Source organism: Bos indicus x Bos taurus, chromosome 3 (assembly GCF_003369695.1).
Source record: "Bos indicus x Bos taurus breed Angus x Brahman F1 hybrid chromosome 3, Bos_hybrid_MaternalHap_v2.0, whole genome shotgun sequence".
Classification (NCBI taxonomy): Eukaryota; Metazoa; Chordata; class Mammalia; order Artiodactyla; family Bovidae; genus Bos; species Bos indicus x Bos taurus.
This window is the reverse complement of record NC_040078.1, coordinates 18,716,498-18,721,705: the sequence shown is the minus strand read 5'-3', so window position 1 is coordinate 18,721,705 and position 5,208 is coordinate 18,716,498.

Genomic DNA, 5,208 nt, shown 5'->3' with positions numbered 1-5,208 from the left:
AATATTTTCCAGGCAAGAACATTGGAGTGGGTTGCCATGCCCTCCTCCTGGGGAAACTTCCCAAACCAGGGATTGAACCCAGGTCTCCCACATTGCAGGCAGATTCTTTACCATCTGAGCTACCAGGGAAGCCCAAGAAATCAAGATATTTTCCAGGCAAGAACACTGGAGTGGGTTGCCATGCCCTCCTCCTGGGGAAACTTCCCAACCCAGGGATCAAACCCAGGTCTCCCACATTGCAGGCAGATTCTTTACCATCTGAGCCACCAGGGAAGCTGTGTGTATACATATATTCCCTCCCTCTTGAGCCTTCCTCCCACCCTCTCCATCCCACCCCTTTAGGTCATCACAGAGCACCAAGCTGAGCTCCCTGTCCTATATAGCAGCTTACCACTAGCCATATACTTTACACATCACATCTGGAATCTGACTGACTTCACACACGAGGCTCTCAGGGCTACACATGCTCCCTGCGCTCTTCCCTGCCTCCCAGCCTTTGTTCACAGTGCTCCCTTTGACCTGAGAGCATGAGCTGACTTTCCTTCTGCCTGAACTCCATTTTCTCCCTGGGACCATTCCCTGGTGATATGGTTGATTGAGACTGCACTGCCTTTGGCCTCATCTTCCACTGTGTCTAGTATTGCTCCCTCTTCCTGCCAAATTGCTTTCCTTGTTGCTCCTTGAACATGCTAGGCAAGCCCATCTCAGGGCCTTAGCATGCACTGTTCCCTCCACTGGCATTCTGTTCCCCTAGTGACCATAGCCTGCTTCCCTTCCTCACCTCCTACAACTCCCGCCCCCCAACCCCGTGCTTATGACAACACTCTCATTTTTCCTGCCCACTCCCCCACTCTGCTCTCTACTCTCCCTAACACTGATCCCATCTAACGTACTATATAGTTGCTTATTTATTTTCTATTTTTCTGCCTAGAATATAGGCTCCGTGAGGGCATGACTTGGTCTGTTTTGCTCATTGCTCTATTCCCAACACCTAGAAAGTGCCTACTGGTTGTAGACACATGCAGCAGATATTTATTGAATGACTAAATTAGTGATTTTTTTTCCTTCTTATTAAAGACATTATTATGTAAAAATCAGTGCCATGTGAGATCTAAAAATCTGGGTTAAATAGAAAAAATATGGCTAGGGGTTTCTGATTACATGAGGCAAATCTAACTATGGCAGTGCTTTTAAGTATCATGATCTTGCCCTTGTTAATGATGTCTATACCAACTGTCTGTGTTGTGTGTAGCCAGGCCTGTGCTAAGGCACTTGGCAAAACTTGAATGATGGTGCCTTATCTGGACCTTCATCACTGCGTATTTTCTAGCTGTTTCCTGAGTACATCTTATCTCCTGAATTATATTGTCAGCTTCTTGGGTTTAGAAGCCAAATTTTGTTGTTTTTAATGACTCAACACTTGAAATGGTGTTGAATTCCCTCACTAATTATTCATTTGTTTTTCCATACTCTTTTGTTCCACAAAAGGATTGAAAGTTGTTGAATGCAGAGCCATAGTGTGTAGTCAACAACTGCTTATTGACTGACTGATCAGGATTGCAGCTCCTGGTGGGGTTCAGTTCAGTCGCTCAGTCCGACTCTTTGCGACCCCATGAATTGCAACATACCAGGCCTCCCTGTCCATCACCAACTCCCAGAGTTCACCCAAACTCATCTCCATCAAGTCGGTGATGCCATGCAAAAAAAAAATAGAGTCTGACACTGTTCCCACTGTTTCCCCATCTAGGGTTGAATTGACCCTAAGAACAGAATGGATTTAGCTGTTGGAAGTTGCATTTGGGTCCTTTATGTGAAATCCAGGCTCCTGCTTGAAGCAGGGTGACATCTTTGACTGATGTCTCAGTGTCATTGGATCTTCCTTCCTCCATCCTAATCTAAGTTTTGATTAACATATTCCTGTTACTGAGTGGTTGTAAAATTGGAAATATATATCACTATATATATATGTATGAGTATGTCTTTTTTCTCTATTTATAATCTTTGAGAGAAAATTATTCTTCCCTTTTAAGTGTATTTATTTTTGTGTAACCTCTTTAGTTCAGTTCAGTCACTCAGTCGTGTCCGACTCTTTGTGACCCCATGAATCTCAGCATGCCAGGCCTCCCTGTCCATCACCAACTCCTGGAGTTCACCCAAACCCATGTTCATTGAGTTGGTGATGCCATCCAGCCATCTCATCCTCTGTCATCCCCTTCTCCTCCTGCCCCAAGTCCCTCCCAGCATCAGGGTCTTTTCCAATGAGTCAACTCTTTGCATGAGGTGGCCAAAGTACGGGAGTTTCAGCTTCAGCGTCAGTCCTTCCAATGAACACCCAGGACTGATCTCCTTTAGGATGGACTGGTTGGATCTCCTTGCAGTCCAAGGGACTCTCAAGAGTCTTCTCCAACACCACAGTTCAAAAGCATCAATTCATTGGCGCTCAGCTTTCTTCACAGTCCAACTCTCACATCTATACATGACCACTGGAAAAACCATAGCCTTGACTAGACGGACCTTTGTTGGCAAAGTAATGTTTCTGCTTTTGAATATGTTATCTAGGTTGGTCATAACTTTCCTTCCAAGGAGTAAGCGTCTTTTAATTTCATGGCTGCAATCACCATCTGCAGTGATTTTGGAGCCCCCAAAAATAAAGTCTGACACTGTTTCCACTGTTTCCTCAGACAGATTTAAAGCTGTTTGTAATAAAACACATAAAGAATAAACTAGTAATTTTTTAAGGTAGAAAATTAGAACTAAAGAAGAAGAAGAATTCAAAGACACCAACAGTGCAATTGCTGTTATTATACTTGAGGCTTTCTGGTGTCAGTTTCAAAATATGGTCCTCATGATTGTAAACTGTCATCCACTGTCAAAAACTGTCATTCATTTTATGAGAAAATAAAGCATTTCTTAGATTTAAATTCTAAAAAAAATACATCTCATGTGGGACTTTATAAAGGTGTTCACTTCATGATGAAATGGACAAAATTCTCAACTGCATTTTGACAGCCAAAGCAGTGATTTTTTTTCCCCCCACATGTCTGTTTCTTGCAGTTTTGACCAAAATTGAGGATGTGAGTGGGAGTTATTATTTGATGGGTATTAAAAAATTGGGCATGTGACTTTAAAACATAACTCAGTGAGGGCAATTCTGAAGCATAGATGAATGTGGTTTCCTTATATGGCCTTTGTGAGATTTACCTTAGGCCAGGGGTAGAATTTGTGCTAATTGAGGAGTGGGAATTAGTGCTTCACAATTGACCATAAAGAAGGCTGAGCACTGAAGAATTGATGCTTTTGAACTGTAGTGCTGGAGAAGACTCTTGAGAGTCCCTTGGGCTGTAAGGAGATCCAACCAGTCCATTCTAAAGGAAATCAATACTGAATATTCATGGGAAGGACTGATGTTGAAGCTGAAGCTCCAATACTTTGGCTACCTGATGCAAAGAGCCAATTCATTGGAAAAGATTCTGATGCTGGGAAAGATTGAGGGCAGGAGGAGAAAGGGAGAACAGAGGATGAGATGGGTTAGATGAAATCACTGACTCAATGGACATGAGTTTGAACAAACTCTGGGAGATAGTGAAGGACAGGGAAGCCTGGCATGCTTCAGTCCATGGGGTCTCAAAGAGTCGGACACAACTGAGTGACTGAACAATAACACAATTATCTGCCAACATCATTGCTGGCAGGAGTGTCCTGGATGAGCCCAGCACGCTGGTTCTTGGCAACGCTAAGAGTGGTGGAGCTTCATACTACAAACCAGAGGACAGATGTCAGGCAGGATGATGTTACCATAAAACAAGGTGCCAAAGCCATCTTCTCACCTGGATAAAGACCACACATTTCTACAGGGAGATGGTCTATAAGGGCACTTTTCTCTTAATTAGTAGAATCCTTGAGCTACTGCAGTCTGTCATCAGTGTCAGGATGACTGAAGGCAGCTTGCACTTTCCTGTGGATCAGTGGGACAAGTAGAATGGGTATTAGACTTAATTACAAGGTGATTCTGACTGGTTTTGGGAAACTGGCCCTTCTTCTCTATTGAAGGCTTTGTTCCGGACCACTATTCAAGGCTTGGGCACCTTCAGTGGATCCTCAATTCCTGGCAGCACCTAGGTGCAGTCATGACTCAGCACGGTGTGTCCTGGGGTGGTGCTGAATCTTTAGGTTACTCTGTGTTTTGATTTGTGTACCATTTAGATTTATGGATTCAGACCTGAATGGTCTCCCAGGGATTTAACAATGAAGTAAGTTGATGTATTCTGTGCCTCATCAGTTCAGTTGCTCAGTCATGTCTGACTCTCTGCGACCCCATGGACTGCAGCACGCCAGGCTTCCCTGTCCTTTACCAACTACCAGAGCTCGCTCAAACTCATGTCCATCGAGTCAGTGATGCCATCCAACCATCTCATCCTCTGTCGTCCCCTTCTCCTCCTGCCTTCAATCTTTCCCAGCATCAGGGTCTTTTCCAGTGAGTCAGTTCTTCACATCAGGTGGTCAAAGTATTGGAGTTTTAGCCTCAGCATCAGTCCTTCCAATGAATATTCAGGACTGATTTTCTTTAACATTGACTGGTTTGATCTCCTTGCAGTCCATGGGATTCTCAAGAGTCTTGTCCAACATCACTGTTCCAAAGCATCAATTCTTTGGTGCTCAGCTTTCTTTATAGTCCAACTCTCATATCCATACATGACTACTGGAAAAACTGTAGCTTTGACTAGACGGACCTTTGTTGGGAAAGTAATGTCTCTGCTTTTTAATATGCTGTTTAGGCTGGTCATAGCTTTTCTTCCAAGGAGCAAGCATCTTTCAATTTCTTGGCTGCAGTCACCATCTGCAGTGATTTTGGCCTCCCAGAGTAAGTCTGTCACTGTTTCCATTGTTTCCCTATCTATTTGCCATGAAGTGATGGGACTATGGCATGCCATGATCTTAGTTTTCTGAATGTTGAGTTTTAAGCCAACTTTTTCACTCTCCTCTTTTATTTTCATCAAGAGGCTTTTTGCTTTCTGCCATAAGGGTGGTGTCATCTGCGTATCTGAGGTTATTGATATTTCTCCCGGCAATCTTGATTCCAGCTTGTGCTTCATCCAGCCTGGCATTTCTCATGAGGTACTCTGCATATAAGTTAAAAAAGCAGGGTGACAATATATAGCCTTGACGTACTTCTTTCCCAATTTGGAACCAGTCTGTTGTTCCATGTCC